The sequence below is a fragment of the Daktulosphaira vitifoliae genome, unplaced genomic scaffold (assembly GCF_025091365.1).
Source record: "Daktulosphaira vitifoliae isolate Bord-2020 unplaced genomic scaffold, ASM2509136v1 Scaffold_1, whole genome shotgun sequence".
Taxonomy (NCBI): domain Eukaryota; kingdom Metazoa; phylum Arthropoda; class Insecta; order Hemiptera; family Phylloxeridae; genus Daktulosphaira; species Daktulosphaira vitifoliae.
Genome location: NW_026099572.1, coordinates 71663911 through 71675203, shown reverse-complemented (window position 1 = coordinate 71675203; position 11293 = coordinate 71663911). Strand labels below are relative to the sequence as shown.

Here is an 11293-nt window from a genome sequence, read left to right as displayed (position 1 = left end):
TTTTTTAAACTATATTTATTTTTTACTTTTTAGTTTCATGTTATGATAGTAGTTACTATCAATATCATGGTTGTAACGGGTAACGGGAAAACAGGGTTCGATTCCAGAGAGGGAGTCTAAGGAACGGCTACCACATCCAAGGAAAGCAGCAGGCGCGCAACGTGGAAGTAGTGACGAAAAATGACGATACGAGAATCATCCGCCGTAATCGGAATGAATACACTCTATATCTCTTAATGAGAATAAAGCGTGTTAATATATATTTTTAATAGTAATTAGAATATATATATATACATGTAAAGCGACTTAAGTACGTAAACGTATCATGCACGAGGTATTGCTGTGTTTTGTGGGCTGACGGGGCGCGGGAAATCGCTGTACGCGAGACATATGCGGCGGCTGTAGGAATATATATAAATATATACACATACATACATACATATGTACAGTAAGGCGACATAAGTACGTAAACGTATCATGTACTAGGTATAGCTTTGTTTTGTGGTTGGAGGGAACGTTTTACCTAAGGTATAAACGGCGGCAGCGGCGGTAGGAATATATAAATATATATACTTTATATATGTACTCGCGGGCGGTATTGGTCAGTCAAAATAAAATATAATTGATGACTGGCACGCGTGTACGGGTACAAAAACCAAAAATATAAAAAAAAAATTAAATACAAATATAAGCGTGTTAAAATCAAGTCAGAAAATGGTCTTCTTACCTTGATCCAATGTAAGACCGGTTAAAATCCTTACTGGGGAAACAGTTGACACTACTTACGTCATAAAAATGTGGTCGTCACTGGTTTTGAGGATAGAGACCCGTGGGCTGTTTAATAATGAGCAACAACAGGTTATTTCAACGAAAAATAAAACAAACCGAATAGATGAACATAATAATAAAATAATTTTCGCATAATATCGCGGCACTTTCGCTGGCATCGACGACGCGTTGTTCGGCGTGTTCCTCGTGCGTCAACAGGTTAGCAGCGTTGATAGCGACGGTGCGCGAGTGCGGATCGAATCGTAGACGTTGTCACTTTGACAACGGGAAGAAAACTACGGTATCATTTGCGGCGAGATGTCGTCGGGCGTGCGGCGCTTGCTGGACTTTACACCGCGGCGTATAACGCGAGGTGTTGGTCAGTCAAATACTCATAATAGGGCGACGGCTGATAAAGGTGGCACGAGTCGTGGGGCATTGTGTATAACGAATTGACGCGGGACCGTATCAATCACAATAAAAATTTGTTATATATATATATACATAATTGATGACACGCGCGCGTCTACGGGTTAGAAAATATTGTTGTCTACGAGTGGTGAGCGGGGTGGGGCGAATGCGTTACAACAGTATAGTCTCAAGGTCATACACGACGGGATACGCGACATAATAACACGTGCCGCGTGGAGTTACAAACTTACAAACATACATGTGAAACTAATATAAGCGTGTTAAAAATAATAAATATAGTTAAAAAAAACTAAAAAACACGCTTTTAAAGCACATTGAACTAAAAATTATTTTTAACTTTTTAGTTCGATGTGCTTTAAAAGCGTGTTTTTTAACTATATTTATTTTTCACTTTTTTCATCATAGTTTCATGTCATGATAGTAGTTAATATCAATATCATGGCTGTAACGGGTAACGGGAAATAAGGGTTCGATTCCGGAGAGGGAGTCTAAGAAACGGCTACCACATCCAAGGAAAGCAGCAGGCGCGTAACATGGAGGTAGTGACGAAAAATAACGATACGAGAATCATCCTCCGTAATCGGAATGAATACACTACATATCTCTTAATGAGAATAAAGTGTATTAATATATAAGTTTTAATAGTAATTAGAATATATATATATTTAAAGGGACTTAAGTACGTAAACGTATCATGCATGAGGTATAGCCGTGTTTATGTGGGCGGGCATGGCGGAGGGAACATTATACACGAGGCATATACGGCAGCAGAGGCGTCGGCTGTAGGAATATATAAATGAATATTAACATAAACGTATATACGTATAAATATTAATATATATATATATATATTAATATTAGCGGTGGCGGTAGGAATATATAATCTTCGCATAATATCGCGGCACTTTTGCTGGCGTCGAAGACGCGATGTCCGGCGTGATCCTCGGGCGTCAATAGGTTAGCAGCGTAGATGACGACGGTGCGCGAGTGCGGATCAGTTTGTTGACGATTTTATTTTGACAATGGGAAGAAGACTACGGTATAGCGGCGGGACGTCGTCGGCCGTGCGGCACTTGCTGGACTTTGCACCGCGGCGTAAAACGACGCGGGGCTGTGTCAATTACAATAAAAATTTGATATATATATATATATATATATAATTGATGATAAGCGCGCGTCTACGGGTTGGAAAATATTGTTGTCTACGAGTGGTGAGCGGGGTGGGGCGAATGCGTTACAACAGTATAGTCTCAAGGTCATACACGACGGGATACGCGACATAATAACACGTGCCGCGTGGAGTTACAAATTTACAAACGACAAACAACAAACAACAAACAACATACCTGTGAAACTAATATAAGCGTGTTAATAAACACAGTACCTCTGTTTGAGGTGTAATGAACTATTGTCTGGTTAGTTTCTAATGTCCTAACTAAGAGGCAACGAAACGGCGAAGCCAGTTCACGAATACCTCGAAAACGGGACGTCAGAGTCAGTCCACGAATACCAGAGCCTAACTTATACAGTAGAAATCACGCTAGGTTTTTTAAAACATCTTTAAGGCAACGAAACGGCAGAACCAGTTCACGAACACCATATAACGTGATTATGTATAATTTCTTTAGCCAACCAGTCAAAATTGACACTTTAAGATATTAATTTAATAAATGATCTATTGCTTTGTCATCCTTTACTCAAACTTATTAACTCCAAATAATTGAGATAACATAAAATTACTTACTTCTTTTATTCTTGCAAATTGCTGTAAAATGATTTGTTAAATAACTCGATATGTTTATTAGGGTGGCCCTCAAAAATCGAATGTCTTTTTTTTTTTTACGCTACCCCTTAATTTTTTTTTAATGGTCAAAAAAATGAGCTGTGCAAAATTTGGGACCGATCCGTTAAGGTTAACCCGTGCCCCCGGGCCTATTAAGTTGAGTCGAAGAGTCAAATTTAATAGAAATAACTGATCTATGTATCATAACTTTTTTTTCTCTTAACTTAGAATAATAAAAGTAAAACTCAAGTAAAGGAAATTTTACAAGACATTTAAAAATAATAACTTCAATGTTGTTTTCTCAATAAATAGCCCTCAAAAACACTACATACAGTAAAAAACATGTAAAAGTCTTAAAATACGTTATAACTGATTTTGTTGATTTTCAATTATTTATTTTCATTTTATTTTTTGGAAAACGCATATTCGTTTAAAAAAAGATTCTAGAAGTTTAATTTTTTATGCCAAGTACAATAATTATATTAGATTTATTATTTTATGGACAGTTAATTAATGATTAATTACAAACCTAATAGTTTAATTTAATTTTTATTAACAATTTTTTTTTAAATAATAATAACTTTAAAAAAATATTTTAACAATAATTAAATTATATTATTATAATATATTTTTTGATAATGTACTTTTTTTACAATTAGGAAATTTTTTCCGATAATTACTTACTATTTGTAAAACGTATTGTTTCTGTTCTTCATTTGTAGTTTATATTTAATGTAGTCTTAGATTAATTTAATGCCACGCTAGGCTGTATCATTCATAACTCGTNTCTTAGATTAATTTAATGCCACGCTAGACTGTATCATTAATGACTCGTAATTTACTTATAGTATTTTAAACATTTATGTAACTGTTGTTCGCACTCCAAAATGATGGATCAATTTTCAAAAAATCAGTGTCCAGATTAAATAGTTGTAAATTTGATGGTAACTTACTACCAGTTATTTCGTGGGAATAATTACCAATAAGATAAATATTAGTTCGTAATACTTTAAAAGACGCTAAAAGTATTGTACATTTGTGATGAAAACTTATCATTTAATAAATAATAATAAACATGTAAAATATATTTAACGTGTTCACAAATTGTCTGTTGCATTTATACGACACAAATTATGTCAGTTGTTGAAAATAACTCAAATATTCTTATCTTTAATAATAATATAATTGGTACTATCTTAAAGTAATTCAGTAAACCAAAATTGATATATTGATACGACAAAATGTAATAATACAATCAATTTTGTTAAATTTGTAATTAATCATTAATTAACTGTCCATAAAATAATAAATCTAATATAATTATCGTACTTGGCATAAAAAATTAAACTTCTAGAATCTTTTTTTAAACGAATATGCGTTTTCCAAAAAATAAAATGAAAATAAATAATTAAAAATCAACAAAATCAGTTATAACGTATTTTAAGACTTTTACATGTTTTTTACTGTATGTAGTGTTTTTGTGGGCTATTTATTGAGAAAACAACATTGAAGTTATTATTTTTAAATGTCTTGTAAAATTTCCTTTACTTGAGTTTCACTTTTATTATTCTAAGTTAAGAGAAAAAAAAGTTATGATACATAGATCAGTTATTTCTATTAAATTTGACTCTTCGACTCAACTTAATAGGCCCGGGGGCACGGGTTAACCTTAACGGATCGGTCCCAAATTTTGCACAGCTCATTTTTTTGACCATTAAAAAAAAATTAAGGGGTAGCGTAAAAAAAAAAAAGACATTCGATTTTTGTGGGCCACCCTAATGTTTATATATGTTTAAAAGTATTTAATTCGCACTTTGTCAAAAGATAAATAATTAAAACAAGTTCTTATCATATATAAATAAAACGCGTAAAAGTCAGCCGACAACAACACAGGGCTGTGACTGATAATTGTTTCTTTTTTATTCTTAATTGAATTCAGAGAAAGCGAACTTTCTCTCTCTCTCACTCCTTTGACTCTCTAAAGTCTGAAAGGTTTTTCACCAGCATTTCATGGTAAATTAGAATGTTTAAAGTATGCTAATGAAAATGGATGTCCGTGAGATGAAAGCACAACAGAAGCAGCTGCTTTTAATGGTAAATTAGAATGTTTAAAATATGCACGTGAAAATGGATGCAGTAGAGGGGTAAAGTATGAGCTGGGACCCCCCTAACCCACATGTTGTGGGTTTATCCAGCCATAGGAGGACGGGCGGTGTAAACGGCCGGGGGGATATGGTGAAAGGTCGATGTTTCTCGTTCTTTGATAGCATTTCGTTATACCATGGTACATGTTACCTTGGTATATGCATAGTATACCTAGGTAGATGGAACATCATATAGTATATCTTGATATATTACAGAAAATTGGAGGTATTTTAAAAATTACATAATTTTAGAATTATATGAAAATATTTGAATGCAGAAAAGTGAAAGGTGTAATCAAGCGGCGACGGCGGCTATTAATCCAACGAAACTCAACTATGACGTGTATTGTTCATAGAGGGTCTCCCTTCCTTAACTCAAGTATGTATTAAAACAGCAGACCAACTATTTACCCCTACATAGAAGGGGAGGCGATGATAAAACTCATCATAAGATGATCATTATTATAATATTAAAGTAAATAAATAAATATGTGCAATATTTCATAAGAATTCAGTTATTTTGTAATTAAAGAGAAAATATTTAAAAATCGATAGTTTAAATTAATTATTATGATATTAAGTTACATTATTGCGTTTGTTAATAGATATNTCTTTTTTATTCTTAATTGAATTCAGAGAAAGCGAACTTTCTCTCTCTCTCACTCCTTTGACTCTCTAAAGTCTGAAAGGTTTTTCACCAGCATTTCATGGTAAATTAGAATGTTTAAAGTATGCTAATGAAAATGGATGTCCGTGAGATGAAAGCACAACAGAAGCAGCTGCTTTTAATGGTAAATTAGAATGTTTAAAATATGCACGTGAAAATGGATGCAGTAGAGGGGTAAAGTATGAGCTGGGACCCCCCTAACCCACATGTTGTGGGTTTATCCAGCCATAGGAGGACGGGCGGTGTAAACGGCCGGGGGGATATGGTGAAAGGTCGATGTTTCTCGTTCTTTGATAGCATTTCGTTATACCATGGTACATGTTACCTTGGTATATGCATAGTATACCTAGGTAGATGGAACATCATATAGTATATCTTGATATATTACAGAAAATTGGAGGTATTTTAAAAATTACATAATTTTAGAATTATATGAAAATATTTGAATGCAGAAAAGTGAAAGGTGTAATCAAGCGGCGACGGCGGCTATTAATCCAACGAAACTCAACTATGACGTGTATTGTTCATAGAGGGTCTCCCTTCCTTAACTCAAGTATGTATTAAAACAGCAGACCAACTATTTACCCCTACATAGAAGGGGAGGCGATGATAAAACTCATCATAAGATGATCATTATTATAATATTAAAGTAAATAAATAAATATGTGCAATATTTCATAAGAATTCAGTTATTTTGTAATTAAAGAGAAAATATAAGTCTATTAATGTTTTCGTTATTCAATAACACTCTACAACCATCCACTCTTCTGGATTCTAATACTAAATGCATGGTATCACGGTACAATACTTTGGTTATATTAAAATCGACATTTTGGTATAACATAATGTTCTCTCCTTTTACCGGAGGTGATTGTAGGAATAATGTTATTTCATCCCTTATGCCGTAAATAATATTTAAATAATCTGCTGACATACTAATATATCGTGAAGGAGTAATAATACATACCGTAACATTGAAGTCATCCTTTGGATTCAGGCCCACTTGCAAAAATTTTCTGTCGCTGAACGCAATAGTGTAACTGCTAGAGTCAATCATCTCGGCTGGCGGTGTTGGTGCGATATAAATGTAGCGCTGTTTTCTTACAGGTTCGGCAGCCATATTATTCATAGAGTAGAGTCTTCTTTTTAGAGCTGATGGTTCTTGATGACACTGTGACTTTATCAACGATTTCATGCTCATTTATGCGGAAAAATCACATATTTTCATAGGGGGGTCAGCAAATCATAGGACACATATCCCCGTATATTAAATCTTTTCTTCATCACTTAAGTAATTTCACTTTAATATCATAATACTTAATTTTAAACTCTCAATTTCTAAATATTTGTATACAAATATATGTAATAGATTATGTGTATACATATGTTTTATACAAAAACGATTACACATTAATGTCTATTAACAAACGCGGTAGTGTGACTGAATAATCAAAAAAGAATTTGATAAAATATTATTTCAAACGTATAAATATTTTCTCTAAAATTAAAAAATAATTGAATTCTTATGAAATATTGCACATATTTCTTTATTTACTTTAATATCATAATAATGATCACCTTATGATGAGTTTCATCATCACCTCCTCTTCTATGTAGGGGTAAACTGCTGATTAACTGTTTTAATTATTCAAGTAAGAGGGCTCTCTATGACCAAAGGCCTACTCATCACATAGCTATAGTTGGGTTTCGTTTGATTAATAGCCGCTGTCGCCGCTTGATTACTCCTTTCACTTTTCTGCATTCAAATATTTTCAAATAATTCTAAAATTATGTAATTTTTAAAATAGCTCCAATTTTCTATAATATATCAAGATATACTATATGATGTTCCATCTACCTCAGTATACTATGAATATACCAGGGTATACAATATATGATAACTGTACAAGTCCGCATTTGTCCGAAAAAGTAGATGAGCATAAATAACACTTAAATCGTATACCGTCATGTATATTCCTATGCAGCAGTTAAAAACAGTTTTTTGACAACGTACACTTTTTCACACTTGTCACAAGAAAACATTTTTTAAAACGTTTAAGTGATACAACACTATTAATTTTACTCAAGTAATACTCAGTCTTTTATGTGAAATTACTCATTTATGCGGAAAAATCACATATTTTCATCGAGGGTCGGCAAATTACAGATCACATATCTCTGTAAACTAGCCTTTTCGTTCACCACTTAAGTGATTTCACTTTAATATCCTAATAATTAAATTTAAAGTCACGATTTCTAAATATTTTTATACAAATATATGTAATAGAGTATGTGTATACTCAATATGTATACATATGTCTTATCCAATAACGTTTACACATTAACAAAAAATATATCTATTAACAAACGCAATAATGTAATTTAATATCATAATAATTAATTTAAACTATCGATTTTTTAAATATTTTCTCTTTAATTAAAAAATATCTCAATTCTTATGAAATAGTATAATATTATACATATTTATTTATTTACTTTAATATCATAATAATGATCACCTTATGATGAGTTTCATCATCACCTCCTCAGCAGTTAAAAACAGTTTTTTGACAACGTACACTTTTTCACACTTGTCACAAGAAAACATTTTTTAAAACTTTTTAGTGATACACACTATTAATTTTACTCAAGTAATAATCAGTCTTTTATGTGAAATACTCATTTATGCGGAAAAATCACATATTTTCATCGAGGAATTATTGAATAATTATATAAAATGCAAATTACAGATCACATATCCCTGTAAACTAGCCTTTTTGTTCACCACTTAAGTGATTTCACTTTAATATCATAATAATTAAATTTAAAGTCACGATTTCTAAATATTTTTATACAAATATATGTAATAGAGTATGTGTATACTCAATATGTATACATATGTTTTATCCAATAACGTTTACACATTAACAAAAAAAATATCTATTAACAAACGCAATAATGTAACTTAATATCATAATAATTAATTTAAACTATCGATTTTTAAATATTTTCTCTTTAATTACAAAATAACTGAATTCTTATGAAATATTGCACATATTTATTTATTTACTTTAATATTATAATAATGATCATCTTATGATGAGTTTTATCATCGCCTCCCCTTCTATGTAGGGGTAAATAGTTGGTCTGCTGTTTTAATACATACTTGAGTTAAGGAAGGGAGACCCTCTATGAACAATACACGTCATAGTTGAGTTTCGTTGGATTAATAGCCGCCGTCGCCGCTTGATTACACCTTTCACTTTTCTGCATTCAAATATTTTCATATAATTCTAAAATTATGTAATTTTTAAAATACCTCCAATTTTCTGTAATATATCAAGATATACTATATGATGTTCCATCTACCTAGGTATACTATGCATATACCAAGGTAACATGTACCATGGTATAACGAAATGCTATCAAGGAACGAGAAACATCGACCTTTCACCATATCCCCCCGGCCGTTTACACCGCCCGTCCACCTATGGCTGGGTAAACCCACAACATGTGGGTTAGGGGGGGTCCCAGCTCATACTTTACCCCTCTACTGGATGCTTTTGGAATAAAACTACGATAAGAGCAGCTAATAAAATTAAAATCAAATAAAAGGGAAATGTCTAAGGTTTTAGTATAAAAAAAATTATGTTGATTTGTTTATTTTTGAAAAAGTTTTGGATGTTTTAAGAAAAAAAAAATTATGATAAACTTACTGAAAATAGTAATTATAACATTTCCTGATTGCATATTAATCTTAACAATTTAATTTTTGACTATTTTATAATATCAATTTCTAACTTGCAAGTTATTCTAAAAGTTATGGTAATAAATTAATTTTTTATTTTTTTATTATAAACATTCACAAAAATCAACTTTAAAGATTAAAAAAATAGGTCAATTATGTTCCTTATTATTTTCCTTATTTTTAACATATTAATTTAAACCAATTTTTTTTTGTTCTTAATAATTTCTTTTTTTTTTTGTGTCTGTTACCACTTTTTCTCAGCTCTCACCGAACGGATTTTTTTCAATGATACGTCAAAAAATCACAAATTACATCTAATCGAAGATATTACCCGCAAAAATTGAAAAAATTTCCCTGGTTCCCCGTAAATATGGGAAATTTCCAAAAAAAATACTAATTTAAAAATCGGTAAATTTGTCATTTTTTTTAACGATTATGTTGTTTTACACAATGAAGCCTATTGTATACATCTTTACAGTTTAGTCGTAGTTTCACCGTCTATTGAGTAATGTGATCCGTTGCCGTTGTACATCTCTTATATTATATGTTTTGATATTTTATATTAAATACTATAATATTACGAATAATTTCTAAATCTTTTAATTACTTAACCTATTCCATTCAGCAATTATTAATATTACAATACATTTAATTATTATGATACGAGTATATACAATTATTCTAAATCTGTTGAAAATTGATTTTTCTTCCAAAAATAACGTCTCAACGTCCACATTGCGACGCGATGTATTTATTACATGTTTTGTTCTTATTTGTTCCATATCATCGAGTAGTGGAAATTCTCAATAGATTATTTATTTTTAAAATTTAATTGTACAGTCGGTGGCAGATCCACATAATTCCAATTCCAAAATATTATATCGATTATAATATTGCATTTACAATAAAACGATATTTTGAAAAAAATAAAAGTCCAAAAAAAATTATAACGTTACAAGTCGTGTGGAGGTAAATATGATCCATTTCAATTTTGATGAATATTTTAAGTCATACAATTTTTTTCGAAGGTATTTATTTATGAAAATCGATTCAATATTACTATAAAAACCATCTTCTAAATTTATATCTATGTACGCCTTTTATGTAATATAATACATCCGTTTTTATTTATGTGGGGGTATGCTAGACCCCCACGAGACTGTTTGAGGGTTAAAATGGGGCAATTTTACCACCTTGTGGGACTCCAGGACACATACAAAAATGGTTGGAGTAATTTAAAAACAATCTTACTCTAAAATTTGTGTTTTAAAGATATGATTTTTATATATTTAAGATATGACTGATAAGTTTAAATAGTAATCCATACAAACTATAATATTTATTGAAATATATATGAACAACTAAAAAACAATTCTGTTTGGTCATACATCAACCTCAATACGGCATAGAAATTGCTTGTTTGATCAGTAACTCTTTCTATGTGTATTTATTGTTCTGAGAATTATTCCGGTTAGTATCTTAATTTTATACGACATTACATTATTTTTTGTGAAACACATCACAAACATTGTAACATACTATAATGAATTTGTATATATTGTATATTTAATTTAATTTACCAATTTTTCTTTTGAACAATATATTTAGACAAATATTCTTTATAAATCACATTTATCAAACAAAAGTTTAGAAGAGTTGTAAGTCAACAAATTGAAAATAATCAAAGGTTGGATATATTGAAACTCTGTGAATTAATATTAACTTTTAATCTAATTCTATTATAACATAAT

General features: G+C 31.0%; 1 protein-coding gene across 9 annotated transcripts in view; it reads left to right on the top strand.

The window, feature by feature from the left end:
• The window catches only part of LOC126907638 (uncharacterized), a 180856-nt gene that overhangs the window by 73734 nt on the left and 95829 nt on the right, over nt 1-11293 (top strand). The gene's annotated exons all lie outside the window — the stretch shown is intronic.